The 17,918-nt window shown below is 50.5% G+C and overlaps 1 protein-coding gene across 1 annotated transcript in view; it reads left to right on the plus strand.

Moving 5' to 3' along the window:
- Positions 1–17,918, plus strand: part of LCP2 (lymphocyte cytosolic protein 2) — a 757,892-nt gene that overhangs the window by 393,989 nt on the left and 345,985 nt on the right. The gene's annotated exons all lie outside the window — the stretch shown is intronic.

Here is a 17,918-nt window from a genome sequence, read left to right on the forward strand (position 1 = left end):
AAACAGAATGGTAAACAAAGGCCTATAAAGCTGTTCACTAAAAATGCCTGTTAAGAGATTGTCAGTTTTCCAGTTCTGTTGCATTTTGTCTGTAATAGTAATAGTCTGTAATAGGTAAATGTAAGGTAGCTCACAAGGAAATATTACTAACAATCATATCAAGCATACACCCAGGGGCGTACCGTCCATAGCGACAGACCATGCGGCTGCTATAGGACTTATAAACTGGTGGACCTAGTACCATGCAATAGGAGCCCCATTACCCTTGGCCATTGTCATAATTTCAACGGTGACCCAGTTGAATAGGATAATGCAGCAGGAGCCATCAGCACTGTGCATCTGAGACCCAGGACAGCAGTTGTGATGATGTCACTAGATATATCCTGCTTTTCAGAGCCTCATTCTGCACAGTGCTCAGACCAATGCAACATGTCGAGGAAATGCGGCAAAGGGAGCATTATTTATTTTTATTTAATGTCAGTACTTGTGGAGGGTCTGTTGAGGGTTTATACTTTGTGGACCATCACACTGTGTGTGGGAGGCTTTTGGGGCCATCTCTGACTGGGTGTTTGACAGAGAGCACGCAAAGACGGCAGACCAATGAACAATTAAACAAACTTTATTGTGTCACTTGGAGAATATTACACCAAACCTAGATATAATTCTCCAGCGTCTGTAACACAGCAACAGAAATAAGTACAGTGGTGCCTCCTGGTACTCCTACATCAAGGTAGACAAAAGACTAGTCCAAGGGTAGCTTCACAAATCCAGCAGGGTAGGCAAGACAACACAATGCTACGTAGCAGATGATCTCAAGTCTCTAATAGCCCAAGTAATGGCACCAGAAGCTAGCCACAGTGGCAGAACCTAGCCCTTCCAAGACACACCAACAACAACGTCCAAACAAGCATTGTCATTTTTTGGGAACAGTCCCACTGGGTGAGTAGAGGTGCTCATAGCCCACTACCTTAAACATTTGGTACATTTAATTCAAAGTGTGAAAGAAGGTCACTAAAGTCTCCGGACAGTCTGCAGAGTTGTCTATCAGGGAAGCCCTCTGCAGAAAGGATCAAAGACACACATGTCTCTACCAGAAGCAGAATGAGAAATGCTAATAGAGGGCTTGATTTCCTTATGGTCGATTGATGTCAAATTTATAGATAGAGAGGAATATTGTTATGATCTGCTCACACTCTCAGAGAAGGGAAATAACTATCAAAGAGAGAAGCCGCACCTGTACCCAACTGGTCCATGTACAGACTACAAAAGGCCCTAGCCCTAAAAGGCCTTCAAGGGGTTTCTTGTACTTTCTGAGAAACCAGAGGGAAGGCTGGAACACAAATCCAACAAAGGTAGCAAAGGTAGAGGAAAGCGTGCAGGGAGTCACGAGAATCCAGGGTGAGAAACTAAAACACGTTCACAAAGGATAGACGGGGATAAATACAGAGAACCAGAAAACAAACAGAACAATTGAAACCTCCCAGACCCCCATACATGGAGAAGTGAAAAGTGCTGGGGAGAAAAACTCACAGATTTGAAGCAGGAAAAATAACTGGGGCTTACCGGACAAGGTAAACCCCTAGCTGAGGAGCAGGAACTCCAAACACCAACCTATATGGAAGTATAGCCAGCAAGTGAGGTAAGTAAAAGGTGACATCTCTCTCTCTCTCAGCTTGTGATTCGAATCTCTCATTGGTTGAACATATCCGCCTCATCCTGAAGAATTGGCCAACTGGGACTGCCCTAATAGTATGATGGGCATGAGCCGACGACGCATGTAATAGTGCATTAACTGAGGTGTCTTTCCTATATACGTCAGTCTGGATCATGCCCATACTATCAATTTCTAATTGCACATCCAAGAACTCAATTCTTTGTTGATGTGCTTTATAAGTTAATTTTATATTCTTTGGATTGTTGTTCAATTCTTCCACAAAAGATGATAGTTCAAGTTCGGTTCCCTGCCATATGAATAAAATGTCATCAGTATATCTATGCCAACACTGCACCCGGTCAATGGTTGAGACCCCATCCGTGTGAAAGATGGATCATTCCCAGAGGCCTAGGAACAGGTTGGCATAGGATGGGGCACAAGCTGCCCCCATTGCCGTTCCTCGTTTCTGCAGAAAGAACCGATCCTTGAACGCAAACATATTGCGTGAAAGAATGAACCTCAACAATTCCAGAATTAATTCACGCATAGGGGCGTCCCAGTTAGAAGTCCCCAGGAAGAAGCGGACAGCATTAATTCCATCCTCATGTGAAATACAATTATAGAGAGATTCAATATCAGCTGTGACCAACCACATGTCAGGCTCCAGCCCAATACCATCCATCTTAGTCAGAATATCAGTGGAATCCCGAACATATGACAGTAGTATTTTTACCATAGGTCTCAAATAAAATTCAATGAATTTGCATACCGGGTCACATAATCCGTCAATCCCCGAGACGATAAGTCGTCCCGGTGGGCTGACTGGATCTTTGTGAACCTTCGGTAAGAGATAGAATGTTGGTATTTTGGGATATTCCACCAGTAATATATCCAAAATCTTTTTGGTGATTATACCCTCCTCAAAGGCTCTCTAAAGTATAGCATGTAGTTCAATTTTATGGGAGGAAATAGGGCAGTATGGCAGCTTCGTGTAGGTGTCCCTGTCATTTAATTGTCGGAAGGCTTCATTTTCATACATGTAATGCACTATTACATGCGTCGTCGGACATGCCCATCATACTATTAGGGCAATGAGAGATTCGAATCACAAGCTGATGATTTAAGAGAGAGGTTCAGATCCAGGGGCTATAGTAATCGTACTATTAAAAATGGTTATATCAGAGCTAAAATAACTTCAAGACAAGATCTTCTATTTAAACCTAAGAAGAGCTTACCATCTAATCATGAGATGAGATTTATCTCCACCTATAATTGCCAGTGGAACAAAATGCAGAAGATTGTCTCCAAACATTGGTCAGTACTAAGAACTGACCCTGTGTTAGCCTCACATTTGTCAGAGACACCATCATTCTCGTCAAGGAAAGGGAAAAATCTCAAAGATATACTAGTGGACAGCCACTATGTAGCAAAAGTGAGGAATCCCCTAAACCCCAATAATATTAAACAAAAATGGGGCTGTTTTCCCTGTGACGATTGTTTGGCTTGTAAAGAAAAGAATATTATTAGGAGAAATAAATCTGAATCTGCTGATGGTAGCAAGACGTTTGATTAATATCTGTTGCACGAGTACATATGTTATATATTATGCCACCTGCCCCTGTCAGAAAATCTATGTGGGGCTTACCAGTAGGCAGCTTCGTGTTCGTGAGCATGTTCGGGATATCCTCAATGCACAAAAAATTGAGGATATATCAATGTTAAAAACTTTGCCCAAAAACTTTCTTATCCATCATGGCGGTAATCCACGATTATTGAAGGTTAGAGGCATTGACTGTCTGCACTGTGGCATCAGAGGTGGAAACTTGAGACGCCTGTTGGCACAAAAGAATGTAGGTGGATTGCTAGGTAGGTGAAACTTGTGTTTTAAAAGATCAGAAAGGTATCTCCTGATTCTTGTTTTTAAAGAACAGGAGCTACATTCTACATATTGAATCGGACAAGTAATACATGTAACTAAATAAACCACATATTTGATGTTGCAGTTTATGCATGGTTTTATGATATATTTGGTTTTAGTAACAGAAGACTCAAAAGCTTGTCAAACTTGACTTGACTGGACAACATTTACATTGTAGGTGGCCACACTTGTAGCAATCAATATAACGCAGCCATGCTGGAGAAGGTTTTTTTAGACTCTGTGAATAGGCTGGGTGATAGAAGCTGGCCAATTGTGAGTGCCTTTCGTGCTACAAACTTAACCCTTTCTGTTAATACAGATTAGAAATTTGGATAATTAGAAAGTACTGGTAGATTTTTCTTGATGATGTGACATATTTTAGAACATTCATGCCTTTATGCTGTGGAAAAAGTGACAGATAAAAAGTTCCTTTATAATAGCGAACCATTTCAATCCTGCTATTGAGACAGTTACATGATAAATCTAACATTGGAATAGTAGTTTGGTTGGCATTATTATAAGTGAATTTAAGATTTAGGTTATGCAAGGTACAGCCTGTGCAGCTACATTTGAGAAGGTAACAGTTTTTAACAAATTACCGGAATACATGCAAAATATTTGCTTGTGGTATTGTAGCACCCTGAGGATTCGGCTGCTACAGGGGTATTGCACCTCAACCCAGAGGTGTGATATTCCACTCCCGGGTAAGGATGGAGTGTGGATCTGAGCTCGGTAGGCTGCATGCACTACACACATCCCATTTCCGAGGAACAGGCCGACGGTACTCCCACTTAGAAATGTGCAGGTACGACCGAGTCTGTTCCTGGCTGGAGTGGGAGGGGGGTGGTACATCCCATGTAGTGTAGGGGCAGATAGGGGGAGCAGCCTGGGTAAAGATAGGAGCTCATTGAGTGCTGGTCACCTGAGCTCACACATAGAGGGTGTATATAAGGTGGGCACCAACTAGGATCAGGGTCAGACGCAGAGAGTCAGATGCAGAGGATCAGATGCAGAGAGGATCAGCTGCAGAGAACAAGTCAGGAGCAGAGGAGAGAAGAAAGACCAAGACCCAGAGTGAGAGAGGAGAAAAGAGAAAGACCCAGAGCACAGAAGAGAAGGGACCCAAGAACCCAAATCAGAGCACCGGGTGAGGAGTCAGCATCAGGGTACCGGAACCCAAGCTGGTGGGGGTAAAAACAATCCCCAGCCAGAGACCGGAGACCGTGGGCAGTGTTTGTCACGGTCACCCACCACATTCACCCCGAAGGCACACCACATGAAGGGTCAGGGAACCCAGGGCCAAGGGTGTCCCAACAGAAGGCCCGAGGGAGCTGGACCTAGGTGGATCACTGGTGGGGACGGCTGAAGAAAGGACAGAGGGAGAGCTCAGGGCCACGCTCCGGACTTGTTTGGGGGTTGGCTGGATCCAGGACCTGGTGGACGCAGCACGGCTCGGGTGGTCACTAGCAGCTGGAGTGACCAGTACAACATCTGCAGTAAGTAAACACCCTTAACTGCAATACCCGACTCTGTCTTCACTGCCGTCTGCACTACACCACCACAACCCCCATCCTCTGCGCCTGTCCCCTCTGAGGCTATACCCCTCCCGTTGGGGGTTATCCCACCAAGCTGCGCACCCACCATCAGCCTCAGCGGACCCTGCTGCAGCGGCGGCCACAGTGACCGCATCACAACGGGTGGCGTAGTCGACACAAAAGAACTTTAGTAACATCTGTAGAACTGCCACATCACACTGAGCTTGACGCCCTGGGCACGGGACCGGGTCACAGCCGCTCGGAGACTACAACCCCCCATCTGATCCGGTGCCGGGTATTCCCCTCAAAAAGGAATATGTCCCAGGGGGCGCGTCAGTATCACTATATTATTTGGTGAGTCATAATATTACACATATTTACCATACTGCAACCTACTGTATGTGCCTGTTTATAGCGATTGCTTTTTGAATTAAATAAAATATTATAACATTTTTAATCATAACATTTTTTTTAAAATCACGTCAGTTTGCCCTTTATTCAGTATTAGGCGTCGGCGTCCCTGCCTCCTGCTAGGCAGGGACGCTGTTCCCCTCACCTCTCCGCTCCGTGCCCGGCGTCTTCCTCCCGCTCTGCTGGCAGCGCGCGCTGCTTCCCTGCCACTGTGCTTAGGGCGCGCGCGCTCCCCCTCTCCTAAAGGGGCCGTGCGCGCCGTCCTAAGGAGTCCCCGGCCAATGGCCGGAGGACCTCACCATATATAAGGCACCTCCTCCAAAATGGAGGTGCCCGAGCAATGTTGTTGCATAGTCTATCACTCTGCTTCAGCCCTCAGGTCCCGTTACCAGTTACCTGCCAGTTACCTGCCAGTTACCTGCCAGATTCCTGCTTGATACCTGCCTGATACTTGTCTATCTACTTGCATTCCTGCGGTCCGACAGTCTGCCTACCAGCCCTGCCAGTCTGTCTATGGATCTGACTGCCCGCTCACCTGGGAGCGCTCATCTGCTACCTGCCTGCTAGCCTACCTGGAGGCTCTGCCGTCACGTGCTGTGACCACCTGCCTGTCCAGAGACTCTTACCCGCTCACCTGGGAGCGTCCGCCTGCTACCTGCCTGCTACCTGCCTGCTAGCCTACCTGGAGGCTCTGCCGTCACGTGCTGTGACCACCTGCCTGTCCAGAGACTCTTACCCGCTCACCTGGGAGCGTCCGCCTGCTACCTGCCTGCTAGCCTACCTGGAGGCTCTGCCGTCACGTGCTGTGACCACCTGCCTGTCCAGAGACTCTTGCCCGCTCACCTGGGAGCGTCCACCTGCTACCCGCCTGCTAGCCTATCTGGAGGCTTCGCCGTCACTTGCCGTGACCACCAGCCTGTTAAGAGACTGTCCCCGTCACTTGCCGTGACTACCTGCCCGCCTACCCTGGGAGCCACCCGGTTCCTTACAAGGACTGCCCCTTTGTATCGTAGCTCAGAGGTTCCACCTCCCAGACCCGTTACAGTTTGCTCGGGCCATGGAACCCGGTGGCACCCAAGCTCCCTTGCTCTCGGACTTGTGTCATGAACTTTCCCGTCAGAGGTCCCAACAGGAGTCCATCCTGAGTCATCTGCGTAGTGTTAACTCCCGCCTGGACACATTGTCTACCTCTTCGGGAGCTGCCTCCACACGCACACTTACTACCCCGGCACCGCCGCAGCCCATCAACACCATGGCATCTCTTCCCGGTCCCCGCCTCTCCGCTCCTCCTCGTTTTGGCGGAGATCCCAGCCAGGCATGGGGCTTCATTAACCAGTGCACTCTGCACTTCGAACTGTTGGCACAACAGTTTTCCACCGACCGAGCCAAAGTAGACTTCATCATGTCCCATCTCACGGGAGAGGCACTGGCTTGGCTAAATCCTCTATGGGAGATAGGAGACCCCCTGGTGTCCAACCTGCCAGCCTTTCTCACGGCTTTCCGGAAAGTCTTCAACGAACCAGGACGGAAGACCTCATCCGCATCATCTCTGCTACGCCTCCGTCAAGGAAATCTCACCATGGGCCAATATGCCATACGGTTCCGTACCCTTGCTTCGGAGCTGGCCTGGGATAATGACGCCCTGGTGTCTGTCTTTTGGGAGGGTCTGTCCGGGCATATTAAAGATGAACTCGCCGGTCGGGACATTCCTACCACTCTCGACGACTTAATAACTCTTGCCACCCGGATAGACATCCGGTTCCAGGAGCGCGCCAAAGAGGTCACCCGTGAGAGGAGGTTTCCACGTCTAGCCCCTACCTTCCAGAAACCCGTCACTTCTCCCGTTACTCCCCAGGCGCACTCACCCGAGCCTATGCAGGTCGACCAGACCAAGATGGTCAAGACCCGTCAAGAGTTACGCCGAGCCGAGGGCAGCTGCTTCTACTGTGGCAGTAAGGAGAACCGGATCCGTTCCTGCCCGGAGAGGTCAGGAAACGCCTGTGTCTAGGATCGCTCAGAGAGGTCGTCCTAGAAAAGAGTAAACCCTCTCCATCTCTGTTGCTGTCGGTCTCTATCATCTGCGGGGAGAACCGTTATTTTGAACTAGCCCAACTTGACTTTGGAGCTGCCGGAAATCTCATTTCTCAGTCCCTGGTAGAGAAATACCGCATTCCCACCAAACCTCTAGCTGTACCCTTGTCTGTCGCTGCCGTAGATGGGGGCCTCTTACCACATCCCATCCAACTCATCACCGAATCCATAACTCTGCAGGTGGGAATGCTGCACTCAGAGAGCATCTTCTTTCATGTTCTGCCTGGACTCTCTCACGCCCTCTTGCTAGGCCTACCTTGGCTTCAGAAACATGCACCCGTGCTTGATTGGCAGACCGGAGAAGTCCTTCGCTGGGGACAGGACTGCCATAAGACTTGTTTAGTTCCCGTCCATCCTGTCCGTCCTTCTCCTACCCCAGCCAATCTACCTGGTCTTCCGGTTCCCTATTGGTCTTATGCGGACGTCTTTAATAAAAAGGAGGCAGAGACATTACCCCCTCATAGACCATACGACTGCCCAATCGACCTGATGCCCGGCGCTACTCCTCCCCGTAGGCGTATTTACCCTTTGTCCGCTTCTGAGACCCGGTCCATGTCTGAATATATTGAGGAGAATCTGGCCCGGGGATTTATCCGGAAATCGACCTCCCCGGCGGGAGCAGGCTTCTTCTTCGTCAAAAAGAAGGACGGCTCACTCCGTCCTGGTATAGACTATAGAGGCCTTAACCAGATCACGGTGAAGAATAAATACCCCCTTCCGCTCATTCCGGAATTATTTGACCGTCTGAGGGGGGCTAGAATCTTCACCAAGCTGGACCTCCGTGGGGCGTATAACCTGGTCCGTATCCGTCAGGGGGATGAATGGAAGACGGCATTCAACACCCGGGACGGCCACTATGAATACCTGGTAATGCCCTTCGGTCTCTGTAACGCTCCCGCCGTCTTTCAAGAGTTGGTCAATGACATCTTCTGGGACCTTCTCTACTCCTGCGTAGTGGTGTACCTGGACGACATCTTGGTCTTCTCTCCGGATCTTCTCACTCACCGGAGGGATGTTCGTCAGGTCCTGCTCAGGCTCAGGCAGAACCATCTCTATGCTAAATATGAGAAGTGCCTCTTTGAGCAGACCTCGCTTCCATTTTTGGACTACATAATCTCTCAGACCGGCCTACGAATGGATCCTGAGAAACTGTCTGCCATCCAGAAGTGGCCCCGACCAGAGGGGTTGAAGGCTATTCAGCGGTTCCTGGGCTTCGCCAACTACTACCGCCTCTTCATACCGCACTTCTCTTCCCGGACTGCCCCAATCTCTGCGCTCACCCGTAAGGGCACTAATCCCAGAGAATGGCCGCCCGAAGCAGAGGAAGCCTTTCTTTCCTTAAAACAGGCTTTCTCTTCCGCCCCGGTGCTGCATCGTCCGGACGGCAACAAACAATTCTTCCTGGAAGTGGACGCCTCCTCCTCTGGAGCCAGAGCAGTACTTACCCAAAAGTCGTCTTCCGGAAGAATGGTAACTTGCGGCTTCTTCTCCAAACTCTTCTCCCCTTCTGAGCGCAATTATTCCATAGGAGACCGAGAGTTATTGGCCATTAAGCTGGCACTGGAGGAGTGGCGTTACCTGCTCGAGGGGGCTCTTCACCCGGTAATTATTTACACGGACCACAAGAACTTGGCTTACCTCCAGAGCGCCCAGAGACTTAACCCGCGCCAAGCCCGGTGGTCCTTGTTTTTTGCCCGTTTTGATTTCGTTCTTCATTTTCGCCCGGCAGACAAAAACATCAAAGCTGACGCCTTGTCCCGATCCTTCCTGGTGTCTGATCTAGAGGAGGAGCCTAAGCACATCATTGATCCCGCCAGAGTAATGCAGGTGGCCCCCGTGAATCTAAATCGTCTCCCTCCCGGTAAGACGTTCGCAACTGTACCTGATCGGAAGAAGATCCTACACTGGGGTCACTCGTCTAAGCTAGCTGGCCACGCCGGTCAGAAAAAGACCCTTCAGCTTATTGCCCGGCATTACTGGTGGCCTACCCTGCACAAGGACGTAATAGACTTTGTTTCAACCTGTGAGTCCTGCGCCCGCAACAAGGCTCTGGGACATCTGCCAGCCGGTCGCCTCCTTCCTCTTCCAGTACCTGCTGCCCCGTGGCAGCATATAGCTATGGACTTTATAACGGATCTCCCTGTCTCTGCCGGTTGTACGGTCATTTGGGTGGTCGCTGACCGCTTTTCCAAGATGGCTCACTTCATTCCCCTGCCGGACCTCCCGTCTGCACCCGAGCTGGCTAAAGACTTTATCCGCCACATCTTCCGTCTCCATGGCCTGCCCCTTCACATCGTGTCGGATCGTGGGGACATCACCCTGGACTTCTCCTCCGCCTACCACCCACAGTCCAATGGTCAAGTGGAGCGGATCAATCAGAACCTGACCAGTTACCTCCGGCACTTCGTTAATGCCCACCATTCGGACTGGGTGGATCTCCTACCATGGGCCGAGTTCTCTTACAATAATCACGAGAGCGAATCTTCCTCCAAATCCCCGTTTTTTGTAGTCTTCGGTCAGCATCCTCGGATCCTATTTCCCGTCTCCACCTCGGTGGACAATCCGGCTGCGGAATCTCTCGTTAGCGAATTCTCCTCCATTTGGGAGAGTACCCGATCCGCACTCCTTCAGTCGTCCGAGCGGATGAAAAGACACGCTGACAAAAAACGCCTGGATCCTCCACAATTCCGTCCTGGAGATAAAGTCTGGCTCTAGTCCAAGTATGTCCGGCTCAAGATTCCTTCCTACAAGTTAGGGCCTCGGTTCATCGGCCCACTGGAAGTTATCAAACAAATCAACCCAGTGGCCTATAAATTGAAACTCCCGGCCAACTTACGGATCCCTAACTCCTTCCATGTATCTCTCCTCAAACCCGTGGTAATTAACTCTTTTTCCAAGTCTACAGGTACGCCTCTTGCTCCAGTTTCCGCTGAAAACGAGTTTGAGGTAGAGAACATTCTGGCCACCAAAAGGGTAAGAGGAAAGACCTTTTTTCTAGTGGATTGGAAGGGGTTTGGTACTGAGGAGAGAACGTGGGAGCCCCGGGAGAACATCCATGCCCCTCTCATCCTTGATAAATTTCTGTCTGGCCTAAAAAAGGGGGGGCCTAAAGGGGGGGGTACTGTAGCGTCGGCATCCCTGCCTCCTGCTAGGCAGGGATGCTGTTCCCCTCACCTCTCCGCTCCGTGCCCGGCGTCTTCCTCCCGCTCTGCTGGCAGCGCGCGCTGCTTCCCGGCCACTGTGCTTAGGGCGCGCGCGCGCTCCCCCTCTCTTAAAGGGGACGTGCGCGCCGTCCTAAGGAGTCCCCGGCCAATGTCCGGAGGACCTCACCATATATAAGGCACCTCCTCCAAAATGGAGGTGCCCGAGCAATGTTGTTGCATAGTCTATCACTCTGCTTCAGCCCTCAGGTCCCGTTACCAGTTACCTGCCAGTTACCTGCCAGTTACCTGCCAGATTTCTGCTTGATACCTGCCTGATACTTGTCTATCTACTTGCATTCCTGCGGTCCGACAGTCTGCCTACCAGCCCTGCCAGTCTGTCTATGGATCTGACTGCCCGCTCACCTGGGAGCGCTCATCTGCTACCTGCCTGCTAGCCTACCTGGAGGCTCTGCCGTCACATGCTGTGACCACCTGCCTGTCCAGAGACTCTTACCCCCTCACCTGGGAGCGTCCGCCTGCTACCTGCCTGCTAGCCTACCTGGAGGCTCTGCCGTCATGTGCTGTGACCACCTGCCTGTCCAGAGACTCTTACCCGCTCACCTGAGAGCGTCCGCCTGCTACCTGCCTGCTAGCCTACCTGGAGGCTCTGCCGTCACGCGCTGTGACCACCTGCCTGTCCAGAAACTCTTACCCGCTCACCTGGGAGGGTCCACCTGCTACCTGCCTGCTAGCCTACCTGGAGGCTCTGCCGTCACGTGCTGTGACCACCTGCCTGTCCAGAAACTCTTGCCCGCTCACCTGGGAGCGTCCACCTGCTACCCGCCTGCTAGCCTATCTGGAGGCTTCGCCGTCACTTGCCGTGACCACCCGCCTGTCAAGAGACTGTCCCCGTCACTTGCCGTGACTACCTGCCCGCCAACCCTGGGAGCCACCCGCTTCCTTACAAGGACTGCCCCTTTGTATCGTAGCTCAGAGGTTCCACCTCCCAGACCCGTTACATTAGATTATTATAATAGTCTATATTAGATATTTTATGATTTTAAAGAAAGTGTAGCAGCACTGTGCATAACAATGCAATCTGCAGTGCAGTTTTTTTTTGTTTTATTTAACATGTTGCTAAACAAAAAACACAATGAGCTATAGCAAGATATGTGACGCGCCCCCTAGGACCATGGGGTACTCGCCACCGGGTCGGTCGGTTCCTTGGGATTGTCACGGGGACGTGACTCGGTCCGGGGCCCTAGGTGGTCATTAAAAAGCAAGGACAGTTTGTTTAGGGGAAAAGTTTTGTGATGCCACCAGTGGTATGCGGCTATAGGTGGCCGCCGCTGCTGAAAGAAACCGCTGGGGCCATTAGTGACGCCGCTGGGATGGATTTGCTCCCCACTGGTAGAGCGGGGCCCCAGGGCTACTGGTACGGTTTATGTAGGGGGGCTATGGATGTTGGGGTGCAGGACTGAGGGTGCAGATAATGACCAGACGACACAAGAATGGCGGTTTCCTCTACCTTTACTTGAGGTTTGATGGTGTAGACTTGGGCATTGGTAACAGAAGGTAATGGAGATCCGGGCGGCCTAGAAGCAATTTAGGGATCCACCTCGCCAGGTGGAGTTGTAGGCCTTCCTTCTGCGCTGTCCCCTTTGGCCCTGCTGCCTAAAGATATGCTGCGACCCTCTTTCCTGAGCAAACGTTTAATCCTCGCACATATGGCAGGCAGCACGAGCCTTTTCATGCATCGCTCCTTCGTGGCGGCTCCGGGCTCTAGTATGCTGCTGAGCTGCCAGGTGTTTGGTGGGGCCAGGAGACTTGCAGTCTTCGCCCTCTGGATCTAGCTGACGGGACTTCAGTACCCGAACAACCACGGTGTCCGGTTTCTCGCGCTTTTCTCTGGGGCGAGCTTGGTCACAGCTCCCCTCCCCATGTTCTCCCTCGTCGCTCTCCTGTCTCCAACTGACTTTTCTCACTCCAACCGACTTTTCTAAACCCCGCCTCCAGGTTCCAATTTAAAGAGGAAGCTCCCCTGAAACAGGGTTAGAGCATCCCCTTCAGGTCTGGAGCCAGGAAATGTGTTGGATGCTAGTGTTGCCTGATAAGGGGAGCCCTCCTTGCTTCTAGGCATGGCATCACCCCCTGTGAGGGAGGCAATGCCAATGTGGCAACCAGACTCCTGGGGTGACACATTCCCCCCTAGTTAAATTCAGTACTCCCGGACTGAGGACACCTTTACAGTTAAACAATTAACAACAAGAACGATTCATATTACCAAAAATTTACAAAGTCTCAAAAAGGCAAAAATTACAGAACAAAAAAAAAAAATTGGGAACAGTCATTTATGCCTTATTCTTTATGCCGCTATCCGGGAATTGTCTTTTTCCGGGCACCTGAAGGTTGGTTGGTGGGAACCGCCTTAACCCACTCCGTGTATCGTCCCTGGGCGTGGCTTCAGGGCACTCTGTCCGTGGGCCTGGTTTTCAGCCACGCCTGCGGTTTATTTTCAAGACAAACAATTAACTTAACTGAATATTGTTCTGTCCACATCTAGTCCTGTGGTCCATTTGTTCATAAATATAATAACTATATACACTCACGATTGCTTAAAAGTTCTTACAGGAAGTCTCTGTAGGCTCTCATACTTAACGGTTGCAATTATATACTGTACACTATTATCTTATTACACCTTAGTCCCTATAACGGGCAGGGAGCTGGCCTCTGGTATTATGGGTTGATCTACGCAGTACAGTTATTGCTAATGACCTACCCGGGTCTCTAGTGCCTACCGCTGGTGTGGTGGTTGCACTATTCACTACGCTACTTGTGGACCTACGTAGTACTGGTATACCAGATTGCCTTCTGCGAATTCCTAAACTCACCATGGGACTGACACATTCACCGCTAGCAGGGGACAGATTCACTCGTTCCACTGCGGTTGTGGCATCTGTTGCTGGGGCTGTCTGGTCTCCCAGCTGTTCTAGTGTCTCTGCGGCTTCTGGTAAGGCTACTTGGGGAAAGGTCAGAACAGGTACCACGATTGCTTGGTTCACCTGCGTCCAAGACCGGGGAAATTCTCCAAGGATGGTTTGGACCATGTCTTCCACCTTTTCTGTGTGCTAGGGGCAGTTTTGGTCTTCCTCTTGGTGTCTCAGTTGATCAGGGCATATCTTTAGGTGGCCTCTTGAGATTTCCGCCGAAGTCTTTCCTCCTTCTTTACTGATGAGGCATACCTTGGTGTTGTCGAAATTTGAAGGTAAGATGGTGTATGGCTCAACCTCCCACTGGTCATCTAATTTGTGAACTCGCCTCTTCCTCTTGAGTACCTGTTCTCCAGGTGACAAGGGAACTGCAGGTGCGTGCTGATTATACTTTTTTTCCTGCCTCTGTCTTGCCTGGGACAAACTTCATCTCTACACATTCTTGCACCTTGTAGTATTTTTGCTGCCGCTCCATATCCCAGTCTACATCTGGTGATGTCGTCTCAGGTGTTAAAACTGCCATGTCTAAGTCAATGGGTAACTTGCCAGGTCTTGCCCTCATCAGGTAGGAGGGTGTACAGTTGGTGGAGTTCACCTGGATATGGTTATATAGGTCTACCAAATCCGGTAACTTCTCTGGCCACAGGCTACGCTCTTCAAGGGGCAGCATCTTCAACAGGTCTATTACTACCTGGTTCATTTTCTCGCATAACCCGTTGGTCTGGGGATGATACAGATTCATCCTTATTTTCTTGCAGCTGTACAAGTTACAGAATTCCTGAAACACTTCTGCTTCAAAGTCTGTGCCTTGATCGGTAAGCACTTGTTCAGGGTAACTGCGCGGGCGACAAAAGTGTTGTTGAAACGCTTTGGCTGCCGTCTTAGCCATCTGATCCTTCACTGGCACTAGTACCAGGAAACGGGAGTAGTGGTCTACTATGGTTAGAGCGTAGACGTAGCCTGACCAGCTTGAGGCTAGCTTCACGTGGTCCAAGGCTACCAGTTCAAGTGGTTATTTGGTGACTATGGGCTGGAGGGAAGCCCTCTGGGTATGACGGTCTTTCCGTCCCAGGTTGCATGGACCACATTCTCTAAGACCACTGGCGCATCCCGGTTCAGGACTACCACCTGCCAGACCAGTTCATGTGTCCGGGAGTTGATGCTTCTCCGACACAGCTTTTTCTCGTGGATGAACAGTTTGCCCTTCTCCTTCCACAACTGTTGGGTCTCCTGTGGAGCATCTGGACCAGGGTGCGAGTCAGCTTGTGTGGTTAAACGTGGCCTCTCTGTTAGCAGAGCGCTTGTCCCTCACACAGTGGGAGCACTGGGTCACCCCGTGACGATGGGAAGCCAGTAGCTCTATCTCCTCCAGCTCTTCCAGGTCTTCTCCTCCAACTGGCAAGTCGGGCATCCTGGACAGCACATCAGAATTAGCGTTTTCATGTCCCGCCCGATACTTGATGGTAAACTCGTAGTTGGACAGCCAGGCCATCCATCGCGGATTATTGTCTGTGAAAATGGTAAACTTCACTGAAGCCAGGTAGTGTTTGAAGTGCTCCATTACAGGCCAGACTATGGCTAGAAACTCCAACTTAAAGGAACTATAGTTGTCTGGGTTCCTTTCCGTGGGACGGAGCTTCCTGCTGGTGTAGGCAATTACTCTCTCTCTGCCTTCTGTACCTGGGAAAGCACCGCTCCAAATCCCATGTTGCTGGCATCTGTATAGAGTATAAAGGGTTGGCCATAGTCGGGGTAGGCCAGGACTTCGTCTCCCGTAAGAGCCACCTTCAGCCGAGTGAAGGATTCTTCTTCTTTTTTACCCCACTCGAACGGAGGATTTGGGTTCTTGGCCTTCTTGGACTGGCCCACTAAGAGGTCCTGCATGGGTGCCACTATCTTGGTGAAACCCTTGATGAATCTCCTGTAGTAGCCTACCAACCCGAGGAACTGACGCACTTCCTTGATAGTGGAGGGTCTTGGGCAGTCCTTCATCACTATGACTTTTTCAGCGTCTGGTGCTACACCTTCGGCGCTTACCACATGACCTAGGTACTGCACCTTGGGATTCAACAGGTGGCACTTGGATGGCTTTAATTCAGGCCAAAACCGGATAGGCCTCGAACACCTCGGCCAGGTGCTCCAGATGGTCTTCGTACGTCTTTGAGTAGACGATTACGTCATCCAGGTACAGCAGAACCGTTTTGAAGTTTTTGTGTCCTAGGCAACACTCCATTAACCGCTGGAATGTTACCGGAGCGTTGCAGAGCCCGAATGGCATGCAGTTGAACTCGCAGAGGCCCATTGGTGTCGTAAACGCGATCTTCTCTCTGTTTGCCTCTGCCACGGGAACCTGCCAATACCCACTGCTGAGATCTAAAGTGGAGAAATAGATAGCGGATCTCAGTGCAGCTAATGATTCCTCAATTCTGGGTAATGGGTAGGCGTCATTATGTGTAATGTGGTTAATCTGCCTATAATCAACGCACATCCTCATTGTACCATCTTTCTTTCTAACAAGGACTAATGGAGCTGCCCAGGGGCTTCAACTATCTCTGATCACCCCAGCCTCCTTCATCTCCCGTAACATTCCCTTGGCACATTGATAGTGAGTTGGGGGTACAGGCCGGTACCTCTCTTTAATGGGCGGATGATCTCCTGTGGGGATATGATGTTAGACCCCTTTTACCTGCCCAAAGTCTAGTGTGTGTTTGCTAAAGACTCGCTCATATTCTTGGACCACTCGGTATACCCCTTGCTTTTGGTGTGAAGGGTTGGAATCAGTGCCTACTTGTAGCTTCTGACACCAATCCTCCATCTGCCCCTTGCAGCCATTGGTCTCCACCTGTTCGGGCAGAGGCAAGGGTTCCACTGCCTATTTTGCATTGTTACTGACAGTGAACAGCTTAGCAAGGGTGGCATACCGGGCTAAATGGACCTCTGTCTCCCCACAATTCACGGAACTCTCCTCTTGCAGACATTGACTACTCCCCTGGCCATCAAGATGGTGGGCCTATTATCAGAGTACACGGGTTCTACCAGGGCCTGATAATCTTGACCCCTGAGACCTATTGCTGCCTGACACCATATTAACATTTCACTCCTAGGGGGTATTGCAATCGCGAATGGATCACTCACTCTGACACTGCTGACTTCTCCACCAGACAGCTCTACCTGTTGTCTCTGCATCATGGCTTTGATCTCCTTCTGCAGAACTCGTTGCTGACTAGAACTGGCAGTCTCTGCAACCCTTTGCAACAAAACAATAATTTCCCCAATACAATTCTCTATCACATTGGTGCCTAAGGTTATCATAGGATGGCTTTCTCTGCGATCAATATCTACAATAATCAACCCTTGTGATGGCAATTCTACTTGGCCAACTTTTATGGTCACCTCTTTATACCCCACCTGAGGCAAGGGCTGACCATTGCTGGCAAAGATGTTAAAGTGTTCATCTGGACTTCATTGGGATGTCATCAAGCACGACAGGCAGGACCGGTCTTCCTCCCACGCACTTGTCTCTCCAGCTTTGTGGGCCTGGTCGTCTTACTCCTGGGGGTTGACCCTCTGCCCCAGGGGTTGCTCGTTTAAATCGCAGAATCTTGCGATGTGCCCCGCCTTTTGACAGCGGCGGCAGATTGGTTGTCCGTTCTGGTTGGTGGAATTCTTCTCTGCCGTCGCCACGTGACGTCATCTGGACTGGAAGCCAGCTGGATCCTTTCCTTTGGAGACACTTGCATGGCCTGCACGGTTTTGGTTAGTGTAGCAACACTTTTGGTCAGCTCCTGGACCTGAAGGCATTGGTCTGCAGAGGGGTCATTATCTAGGGTCTGCGCGTCAGCCTCCACAGGTGGCGGGGAGAAGGACGTCACCTCCTGATGGTATGTGATAGCTGGGCACCGGATGAGTGCAGTGCCACTTGGGGTTGATTCTCGCAGCACCCGGATGGCCTGGTCTTTAAATTGCGCAAAGTCTATATCAGGGTTTTGCAGAGCCATAATGCGCAGCTGTGTCCGGTGAGCGTTAGACAGGAGCCCCTCAATAAATTGTTCGGTTAGCAATCTGTCCTCGTCTCGCACACTGTCGGGGTCTACCTGTTTAATGGCCCGCAGCACCTCTTGCAGGTTTAGACCATAGTCCCGTACACTGTCCTGCACCGTTTGTTTGCACCCTAGA

The sequence above is a fragment of the Phyllobates terribilis genome, unplaced genomic scaffold (assembly GCF_046119375.1).
Source record: "Phyllobates terribilis strain yellow unplaced genomic scaffold, ASM4611937v1 Scaffold_10__3_contigs__length_209671492, whole genome shotgun sequence".
In the NCBI taxonomy this organism is placed as follows: Eukaryota; Metazoa; Chordata; class Amphibia; order Anura; family Dendrobatidae; genus Phyllobates; species Phyllobates terribilis.